General features: G+C 36.1%; 1 protein-coding gene across 9 annotated transcripts in view; it reads right to left on the bottom strand.

Annotated features, from left to right (window-relative positions):
- abcc12 (ATP binding cassette subfamily C member 12) overlaps positions 1–12,500 on the bottom strand; it is a 229,730-nt gene that overhangs the window by 144,885 nt on the left and 72,345 nt on the right. For 2 of the 9 annotated variants that reach the window (XM_090223362.1, XM_090223370.1), the window contains exons 1-2: positions 2,117–2,278; positions 1–16 (exon numbers count right to left, since the gene is read on the bottom strand). The exon at positions 1–16 is cut by the window's left edge and continues 48 nt beyond it. The exons of 1 other annotated variant lie outside the window; for it this stretch is intronic. The gene's annotated coding sequence lies outside the window, so the exon portion shown is untranslated. Of the gene's footprint in view, positions 17–1,896; positions 2,307–12,500 lie in introns of those variants that run through there. 6 more of the 9 variants (XM_090223363.1, XM_090223364.1, XM_090223365.1 and 3 more) reach the window with 6 other exon arrangements.

Below are 12,500 nucleotides of genomic sequence, written 5' to 3'. Positions count from 1 at the left end.
GGGTTGGAGAGTCCTGCTATGGAGAATACAGACAGAAATAACATCTCTACCAACCACATCAGTCTGTTGTTAGCAGTAAGGTCAATCTGTTGTTATCAGTAAAGTCAGTCTGTTGTTAGCAGTAAAGTCAGTCTGTTGTTAGCAGTAAAGTCAGTCTGTTGTTAGCAGTAAAGTCAGTCTGTCGTTAGCAGTAAAGTCAGTTTGTTAGCAGTAAAGTCAGTCTGTTGTTAGCAGTAAAGTCAGTCTGTTGTTAGCAGTAAAGTCAGTCTGTTGTTAGCAGTAAAGTCAGTCTGTCGTTAGCAGTAAAGTCAGTCTGTTGTTAACAGTAAAGTCAGTCTGTCGTTAGCAGTAAAGTCAGTCTGTCAATTGCAGTAAAGTCAGTCTGTCGTTAGCAGTAAAGTCAGTCTCTCGTTAGCAGTAAAGTCAGTCTGTTGTTAGCAGTAAAGTCAGTCTATTGTTAGCAGTAAAGTCAGTCTGTTGTTAGCAGTAAAGTCAGTCTGTTGTTAGCAGTAAAGTCAGTCTGTTGTTAGCAGTAAAATCAATCTGTTGTTAGCAGTAAAGTCAGTCTGTTGTTAGCAGTAAAGTCAGTCTGTTGTTAGCAGTAAAGTCAGTCTGTCGTTAGCAGTAAAGTCAGTCTGTTGTTAGCAGTAAAGTCAGTCTGTTGTTACCAGTAAAGTCAGTCTGTCGTTAGCAGTAAAGTCAGTCTGTTGTTACCAGTAAAGTCAGTCTGTCGTTAGCAGTAAAGTCAGTCTGTCGTTAGCAGTAAAGTCAGTCTGTCGTTAGCAGTAAAGTCAGTCTGTTGTTAGCAGTAAAGTCAGTCTGTCGTTAGCAGTAAAGTCTGTCTCTCGTTAGCAGTAAAGTCAGTCTGTTGTTAGCAGTAAAGTCAGTCTGTCGTTAGCAGTAAAGTCAGTCTGTCGTTAGCAGTAAAGTCAGTCTGTTGTTAGCAGTAAAGTCAGTCTGTCGTTAGCAGTAAAGTCTGTCTCTCGTTAGCAGTAAAGTCAGTCTGTTGTTAGCAGTAAAGTCAGTCTGTTGTTAGCAGTAAAGTCAGTCTGTCGTTAGCAGTAAAGTCAGTCTGTTGTTAGCTGTAAAGTCAGTCTGTCGTTAGCAGTAAAGTCAGTCTGTTAGCAGTAAAGTCAGTCTGTTGTTACCAGTAAAGTCAGTCTGTCGTTAGCAGTAAAGTCAGTCTGTTGTTAGCAGTAAAGTCAGTCTGTTGTTAGCAGTAAAGTCAGTCTGTTGTTACCAGTAAAGTCAGTCTGTCGTTAGCAGTAAAGTCAGTCTGTTGTTACCAGTAAAGTCAGTCTGTCGTTAGCAGTAAAGTCAGTCTGTCGTTAGCAGCAAAGTCAGTCTGTCGTTAGCAGTAAAGTCAGTCTGTCGCTAGCAGTAAAGTCCGTCTGTCGTTAGCAGTAAAGTCAGTCTGTCGTTAGCAGTAAAGTCAGTCTGTCGTTAGCAGTAAAGTCAGTCTGTCGTTAGCAGTAAAGTCAGTCTGTCGTTAAGCAGTAAAGTCAGTCTGTTGTTAGCAGTAAAGTCAGTCTGTCGTTAGCAGTAAAGTCCGTCCAGTTATGTTGACACAGTGGAAACATTATCTAACCTGTGATGTGTTCATAAGAGTGACAACAGCGTGCTACACAGACATCGATCTATTTACAACGGCCTGATTTCCCATAAAACACTTCAACTAAAAACCATTCAACTCTGACAAAAACACACACTGTCATGACGAGTGAACTAACTTCCTTTCATGGATCATTTTTTTTTTAAAAGCTACAAATAAAAGAAAGAAAGTTTAAAATGTTCCACTAGTCATTTCCTTCTGTGCTTTTCTTTTACAACTTATTTTAAAACAACAACAACAACAAAAACGTTACCAAGTCACAATAAACAATATAATAGTATTACCGTGTGTGTGTGTGTGTGTGAAGAATCCAGTCACAGACTAGCAAATACAACCACAAATCAGATCTAACATCATCACCCGTGGACTGTGTTTAGCTTGGTAGGATTAATCAGTCAGTGTCATACTGTCCTGGTTTAGCTTTGATCAGAGGAGAGGGAGGGAGACCTCCTCATAACATTGTCTTAGCTTTGAAGAACATGAGAAGAACTAAACGAACAATACCTTGGCTGTAGAGAGAGGAAAGGAGAGAGCGGTTTGTAGAGTAGTAGCCACTGAAACTTAAATCCTAATGCTTCTATATGAGGAAACCTTGGCTCCTGTGCTCTAGGATAGACAGTCCCGTGCCTATCACTGAACTTGATAGCGACTCAAAGGTTAGCTTGTGCAGAGGTCTTTGTCGTAGGGCTGTGACGATTATGACATTTGGGGTGATGACTCCTTGTCATGCAAAATGGACATTGATATTGTAATAATAGTAGCTAGGACATATACCTATTGAATTATAGCTAGGACATATACCTAATGAATTATAGTTAGGACATACCTATTGAATTATAGCTAGGACACATACCTAATGAATTATAGCTAGGACACATACCTAATGAATTATAGCTAGGACATATACCTATTGAATTATAGCTAGGACACATACCTAATGAATTATAGCTAGGACATATACCTAATGAATTATAGCTAGGACATATACCTAATGAATTATAGCTAGGACACATACCTAATGAATTATAGCTAGGACATATACCTAATGAATTATAGCTAGGACACATACCTATTGAATTATAGCTAGGACATATACCTAATGAATTATAGCTAGGACACATACCTAATGAATTATAGCTAGGACATATACCTAATGAATTATAGCTAGGACACATACCTATTGAATTATAGCTAGGACATATACCTAATGAATTATAGCTAGGACACATACCTAATGAATTATAGCTAGGACACATACCTAATGAATTATAGCTAGGACACATACCTAATGAATTATAGCTAGGACACATACCTAATGAATTATAGCTAGGACACATACCTAATGAATTGTAGCTAGGACACATACCTAATGAATTATAGCTAGGACACATACCTAATGAATTATAGCTAGGACACATACCTAATGAATTATAGCTAGGACACATACCTAATGAATTATAGCTAGGACACATACCTAATGAATTATAGCTAGGACATATACCTAATGAATTATACCTAGGACACATACCTAATGAATTATAGCTAGGACATACCTAATGAATTATAGCTAGGACATATACCTAATGAATTATAGCTAGGACACATACCTAATGAATTATAGCTAGGACATATACCTAATGAATTATAGCTAGGACACATACCTAATGAATTATAGCTAGGACACATACCTAATGAATTGTAGTTAGGACACATACCTAATGAATTATAGCTAGGACACATACCTAATGAATTATAGCTAGGACAAATACCTAATGAATTATAGCTAGGACACATACCTAATGAATTATAGCTAGGACATACCTATTGAATTATAGCTAGGACACATACCTAATGAATTATAGCTAGGACACATACCTAATGAATTATAGCTAGGACACATACCTAATTAATTATAGATAGGACACATACCTAATGAATTATAGCTAGGACACATACCTAATGAATTATAGCTAGGACACATACCTAATGAATTATAGCTAGGACACATACCTAATGAATTATAGCTAGGACATACCTATTGAATTATAGCTAGGACACATACCTAATGAATTATAGCTAGGACATATACCTAATGAATTATAGCTAGGACATATACCTAATGAATTATAGCTAGGACACATACCTAATGAATTATAGCTAGGACATATACCTAATGAATTATAGCTAGGACACATACCTATTGAATTATAGCTAGGACATATACCTAATGAATTATAGCTAGGACACATACCTAATGAATTATAGCTAGGACATATACCTAATGAATTATAGCTAGGACACATACCTATTGAATTATAGCTAGGACATATACCTAATGAATTATAGCTAGGACACATACCTAATGAATTATAGCTAGGACACATACCTAATGAATTATAGCTAGGACACATACCTAATGAATTATAGCTAGGACACATACCTAATGAATTATAGCTAGGACACATACCTAATGAATTGTAGCTAGGACACATACCTAATGAATTATAGCTAGGACACATACCTAATGAATTATAGCTAGGACACATACCTAATGAATTATAGCTAGGACACATACCTAATGAATTATAGCTAGGACACATACCTAATGAATTATAGCTAGGACATATACCTAATGAATTATACCTAGGACACATACCTAATGAATTATAGCTAGGACATACCTAATGAATTATAGCTAGGACATATACCTAATGAATTATAGCTAGGACACATACCTAATGAATTATAGCTAGGACACATACCTAATGAATTATAGCTAGGACACATACCTAATGAATTATAGCTAGGACATATACCTAATGAATTATAGCTAGGACACATACCTAATGAATTATAGCTAGGACACATACCTAATGAATTGTAGTTAGGACACATACCTAATGAATTATAGCTAGGACACATACCTAATGAATTATAGCTAGGACAAATACCTAATGAATTATAGCTAGGACACATACCTAATGAATTATAGCTAGGACATACCTATTGAATTATAGCTAGGACACATACCTAATGAATTATAGCTAGGACACATACCTAATGAATTATAGCTAGGACACATACCTAATTAATTATAGATAGGACACATACCTAATGAATTATAGCTAGGACACATACCTAATGAATTATAGCTAGGACACATACCTAATGAATTATAGCTAGGACACATACCTAATGAATTATAGCTAGGACATACCTATTGAATTATAGCTAGGACACATACCTAATGAATTATAGCTAGGACACATACCTAATGAATTATAGCTATGACACAAACCTAATGAATTATAGCTAGGACACATACCTAATGAATTATAGATAGGACAAATACCTAATGAATTATAGCTAGGACTTACCTAATGAATTATAGCTAGGACACATACCTAATGAATTATAGCTAGGACATATACCTAATTAATTATAGCTAGGACACATACCTATTGAATTATAGCTAGGACATATACCTAATGAATTATAGCTAGGACACATACCTAATGAATTATAGATAGGACACATACCTAATGAATTATAGCTAGGACACATACCTAATGAATTATAGCTAGGACACATACCTAATGAATTATATTTAGGACACATACCTAATGAATTGTAGCTAGGACACATACCTAATGAATTATAGCTAGGACACATACCTAATGAATTATAGCTAGGACACATACCTAATGAATTATAGCTAGGACACATACCTAATGAATTATAGCTAGGACACATACCTAATGAATTATAGCTAGGACATATACCTAATGAATTATAGCTAGGACACATACCTAATGAATTATAGCTAGGACACATACCTAATGAATTATAGCTAGGACATATACCTAATGAATTATAGCTAGGACACATACCTAATGAATTATAGCTAGGACACATACCTAATGAATTATAGCTAGGACACATACCTAATGAATTATAGCTAGGACATACCTATTGAATTATAGCTAGGACACATACCTAATGAATTATAGCTAGGACACATACCTAATGAATTATAGCTAGGACACATACCTAATGAATTATAGATAGGACACATACCTAATGAATTATAGCTAGGACATACCTAATGAATTATAGCTAGGACACATACCTAATGAATTATAGCTAGGACACATACCTAATGAATTATAGCTAGGACATACCTATTGAATTATAGCTAGGACACATACCTAATGAATTATGGCTAGGACACATACCTAATGAATTATAGCTAGGACATATACCTAATGAATTATAGCTAGGACACATACCTAATGAATTATAGCTAGGACACATACCTAATGAATTATAGCTAGGACACATACCTAATGAATTATAGCTAGGACACATACCTAATGAATTATAGCTAGGACACATACCTAATGAATTATAGCTAGGACACATACCTAATGAATTGTAGTTAGGACACATACCTAATGAATTATAGCTAGGACATATACCTAATGAATTATAGCTAGGACATATACCTAATGAATTATAGCTAGGACATATACCTAATGAATTATAGATAGGACACATACCTAATGAATTATAGCTAGGACATATACCTAATGAATTATAGATAGGACACATACCTAATGAATAATAGCTAGGACATACCTAATGAATTATAGCTAGGACACATACCTAATGAATTATAGCTAGGACACATACCTAATGAATTATAGCTAGCACACATACCTAATGAATTATAGCTAGGACACATACCTAATGAATTATAGCTAGGACATATACCTACTGAATTATAGCTAGGACATATACCTAATGAATTATAGCTAGGACATATACCTAATGAATTATAGATAGGACACATACCTAATGAATTATAGCTAGGACATATACCTAATGAATTATAGCTAGGACACATACCTAATGAATTATAGATAGGACACATACCTAATGAATTATAGCTAGGACACATACCTAATGAATTATAGATAGGACAAATACCTAATGAATTATAGCTAGGACTTACCTAATGAATTATAGCTAGGACATACCTAATGAATTATAGCTAGGACACATATCCAATGAATTATAACTAGGACACATAGCTAATGAATTGTAGCTGGGACACATACCTAATGAATTATATCTAGGACATATACCTAATGAATTATAGGTAGGACATACCTAATGAATTATAGCTAGGACACATACCTAATGAATTATAGCTAGGACACGTACCTAATGAATTATAGCTAGGACATATACCTAATGAATTATAGCTAGGACACATACCTAATGAATTATAGCTAGGACACATACCTAATGAATTATAGCTAGGACACATACCTAATGAATTATAGCTAGGACACATACCTAATGAATTATAGCTAGGACACATACCTAATGAATTATAGCTAGGACACATACCTAATGAATTGTAGTTAGGACACATACCTAATGAATTATAGCTAGGACATATACCTACTGAATTATAGCTAGGACATATACCTAATGAATTATAGCTAGGACATATACCTAATGAATTATAGATAGGACATATACCTAATGAATTATAGCTAGGACATATACCTAATGAATTATAGATAGGACACATACCTAATGAATAATAGCTAGGACATACCTAATGAATTATAGCTAGGACACATACCTAATGAATTATAGCTAGGACACATACCTAATGAATTATAGCTAGCACACATACCTAATGAATTATAGCTAGGACACATACCTAATGAATTATAGCTAGGACATATACCTACTGAATTATAGCTAGGACATATACCTAATGAATTATAGCTAGGACATATACCTAATGAATTATAGATAGGACACATACCTAATGAATTATAGCTAGGACATATACCTAATGAATTATAGCTAGGACACATACCTAATGAATTATAGATAGGACACATACCTAATGAATAATAGCTAGGACATACCTAATGAATTATAGCTAGGACACATACCTAATGAATTATAGCTAGGACACATACCTAATGAATTATAGCTAGGACACATACCTAATGAATTATAGCTAGGACACATACCTAATGAATTATAGCTAGGACACATACCTAATGAATCATAGCTAGGACACATACCTAATGAATTATAGCTAGGACACATACCTAATGAATTATAGCTAGGACATATACCTAATGAATTATAGCTAGGACACATACGTAATGAATTATAGCTAGGACACATACCTAATGAATTATAGCTAGGACACATACCTAATGAATTATAGCTAGGACATACCTATTGAATTATAGCTAGGACACATACCTAATGAATTATAGCTAGGACACATACCTAATGAATTATAGCTAGGACACACACCTAATGAATTATAGCTAGGACATACCTAATGAATTATAGCTAGGACACATACCTAATGAATTATAGCTAGGACACATACCTAATGAATTATAGCTAGGACACATACCTAATGAATTATAGCTAGGACGCATACCTAATGAATTATAGCTAGGACACATACCTAAAGAATTATAGCTAGGACACATACCTAATGAATTGTAGTTAGGACACATACCTAATGAATTATAGCTAGGACATATACCTACTGAATTATAGCTAGGACATATACCTAATGAATTATAGCTAGGACATATACCTAATGAATTATAGATAGGACACATACCTAATGAATTATAGCTAGGACATATACCTAATGAATTATAGATAGGACACATACCTAATGAATAATAGCTAGGACATACCTAATGAATTATAGCTAGGACACATACCTAATGAATTATAGCTAGGACACATACCTAATGAATTATAGCTAGCACACATACCTAATGAATTATAGCTAGGACACATACCTAATGAATTATAGCTAGGACATATACCTACTGAATTATAGCTAGGACATATACCTAATGAATTATAGCTAGGACATATACCTAATGAATTATAGATAGGACACATACCTAATGAATTATAGCTAGGACATATACCTAATGAATTATAGCTAGGACACATACCTAATGAATTATAGATAGGACACATACCTAATGAATAATAGCTAGGACATACCTAATGAATTATAGCTAGGACACATACCTAATGAATTATAGCTAGGACACATACCTAATGAATTATAGCTAGGACACATACCTAATGAATTATAGCTAGGACACATACCTAATGAATTATAGCTAGGACACATACCTAATGAATCATAGCTAGGACACATACCTAATGAATTATAGCTAGGACACATACCTAATGAATTATAGCTAGGACATATACCTAATGAATTATAGCTAGGACACATACCTAATGAATTATAGCTAGGACACATACCTAATGAATTATAGCTAGGACACATACCTAATTAATTATAGCTAGGACATACCTATTGAATTATAGCTAGGACACATACCTAATGAATTATAGCTAGGACACATACCTAATGAATTATAGCTAGGACACATACCTAATGAATTATAGCTAGGACACATACGTAATGAATTATAGCTAGGACACATACCTAATGAATTATAGCCAGGACACATACGTAATGAATTATAGCTAGGACATATACCTAATGAATTATAGCTAGGACAGACCTAATGAATATAACACAGCTTTGTTGACACACTTGGCTCAAAAAAAGCGAATGGTTTTGACACCTTGGAACTTCTGGAATTCGAGCTCCAACTCTGCTGTTCTGCTTGTAAAATGACCACCAACATTAACTACTTAACGTAAAAATTAAAAACTGCTACTGAGTAAACTATATGTACTTGGAAATAAAGTTGACCCCCCCCCCGCCCAACACTCCCTAAAATAAATGTATTACAATAATTGTAATGTAATTATTAGGTCAATTTTTTATGTTTTAATTCACGGCAAGGTTATCGTCCATAATTGACGGTTCCACGACTATAGGATAGTTGTAAGGGCTCTTTAACATGTCCCATCTGGCTTGGGCCCATCACAGACTCACAGCCCACAGATTTAAATGGTTCACAATGCACCTATTCCAGACATAGTCCATAGTGCACTATATATAGGGAACAGGCTGCCCAGGGCCCAGGTTAAAAAATAGTGCACTATATATAGGGAACAGGCTGCCCAGGGCCCAGGTTAAAAATAGTGCACTATATATAGGGAACAGGCTGCCCAGGGCCCAGGTTAAAAATAGTGCACTATATATAGGGAACAGGCTGCCCAGGGCCCAGGTTAAAAAATAGTGCACTATATATAGGGAACAGGCTACCCAGGGCCCAGGTTAAAAAATAGTGAATATATAGAAAGGCACCACACCACTCTGACATCAATAGGTTATAGAGGGAGATATGTAGAGTCAACACCACTCTGACATCAATAGGTTATAGAGTGAGATATGTAGAGTCAACACCAATAGGTTATAGAGGGAGATACGTAGAGTCAACACCACTCTGACATCAATAGGTTATAGAGTGAGATATGTAGAGTCAACAACACTCTGGGACTTCCCTGCCACCTAAACACACCACTCTGACATCAATAGGTTATAGAGGGACTTCCCTGCCACCTATACACACCACTCTGATATCAATAGGTTATAGACGGACTTCCCTGCCACCTAAACACACCACTCTGACATCAATAGGGTATAGAGGGAGATACGTAGAGTCAACACCAATAGGTTATAGAGGGAGATACGTAGAGTCCACACCAATAGGTTATAGAGGGAGATACGTAGAGTCAACACCAATAGGTTATAGAGGGAGATACGTAGAGTCAACACCAATAGGTTATAGAGGGAGATACGTAGAGTCAACACCAATAGGTTATAGAGTGAGATATGTAGAGTCAACACCACTCTGACATCAATAGGTTATAGAGTGAGATATGTAGAGTCAACACCACTCTGACATCAATAGGTTATAGAGTGAGATATGTAGAGTCAACACCACTCTGACACCAATAGGTTATAGAGGGAGATACGTAGAGTCAACACCAATAGGTTATAGAGGGAGATACGTAGAGTCAACACCAATAGGTTATAGAGGGAGATACGTGGAGTCAACACCACTCTGACACCAATAGGTTATAGAGTGAGATACGTAGAGTCAACATCAATAGGTTATAGAGGGAGATACGTAGAATCAACACCAATAGGTTATAGAGGGAGATACGTAGAGTCAACACCAATAGGTTAAAGAGGGAGATATGTAGAGTCAACACCAATAGGTTATAGAGGGAGATATGTAGAGTCAACACCAATAGGTTATAGAGGGAGATGCGTAGAGTCAACACCAATAGGTTATAGAGGGAGATACGTAGAGTCCACACCAATAGGTTATAGAGGGAGATACGTAGAGTCAACACCAATAGGTTATAGAGGGAGATACGTAGAGTCAACACCAATAGGTTATAGAGGGAGATACGTAGAGTCAACACCAATAGGTTATAGAGTGAGATATGTAGAGTCAACACCACTCTGACATCAATAGGTTATAGAGTGAGATATGTAGAGTCAACACCACTCTGACATCAATAGGTTATAGAGTGAGATATGTAGAGTCAACACCACTCTGACACCAATAGGTTATAGAGGGAGATACGTAGAGTCAACACCAATAGGTTATAGAGGGAGATACGTAGAGTCAACACCAATAGGTTATAGAGGGAGATACGTGGAGTCAACACCACTCTGACACCAATAGGTTATAGAGTGAGATACGTAGAGTCAACATCAATAGGTTATAGAGGGAGATACGTAGAATCAACACCAATAGGTTATAGAGGGAGATACGTAGAGTCAACACCAATAGGTTAAAGAGGGAGATATGTAGAGTCAACACCAATAGGTTATAGAGGGAGATATGTAGAGTCAACACCAATAGGTTATAGAGGGAGATGCGTAGAGTCAACACCAATAGGTTATAGAGGGAGATATGTAGAGTCAACACCAATAGGTTATAGAGGGAGATACGTAGAGTCAACACCAATAGGTTATAGAGGGAGATACGTAGAGTCAACACCAATAGGTTATAGAGGGAGATACGTAGAGTCAACACCACTCTGACACCAATAGGTTATAGAGGGAGATACGTAGAGTCAACACCAATAGGTTATAGAGGGAGATATGTAGAGTCAACACCAATAGGTTATAGAGGGAGATATGTAGAGTCAACACCAATAGGTTATAGAGGGAGATATGTAGAGTCAACACCAATAGGTTATAGAGGGAGATACGTAGAGTCAACACCAATAGGTTATAGAGGGAGATATGTAGAGTCAACACCACTCTGACATCAATAGGTTATAGAGTGAGATACGTAGAGTCAACATCAATAGGTTATAGAGGGAGATACGTAGAGTCAACATCAATAGGTTATAGAGGGAGATATGTAGAGTCAACACCAATAGGTTATAGAGGGAGATACGTAGAGTCAACACCAATAGGTTATAGAGGGAGATACGTAGAGTCAACACCAATAGGTTATAGAGGGAGATACGTAGAGTCAACACCACTCTGACACCAATAGGTTATAGAGGGAGATATGTAGAGTCAACACCAAAAGGTTATAGAGGGAGATATGTAGGGTCAACACCAATAGGTTATAGAGGGAGATATGTAGAGTCAACACCAATAGGTTATACTGGGAGATACGTAGAGTCAACACCACTCTGACACCAATAGGTTATAGAGGGAGATATGTAGAGTCAACACTAATAGGTTATAGAGGGAGATATGTAGAGTCAACACCAATAGGTTATAGAGGGAGATACGTAGAGTCAACACCAATAGGTTATAGAGGGAGATACGTAGAGTCAACACCACTCTGACATCAATAGGTTATAGAGGGAGATATGTAGAGTCAACACTAATAGGTTATAGAGGGAGATA

The sequence above is a fragment of the Oncorhynchus mykiss genome, chromosome 26 (assembly GCF_057628025.1).
Source record: "Oncorhynchus mykiss isolate SJ-2025 chromosome 26, ASM5762802v1, whole genome shotgun sequence".
In the NCBI taxonomy this organism is placed as follows: domain Eukaryota; kingdom Metazoa; phylum Chordata; class Actinopteri; order Salmoniformes; family Salmonidae; genus Oncorhynchus; species Oncorhynchus mykiss.
This window is presented reverse-complemented; position numbering and strand designations above follow the sequence as displayed.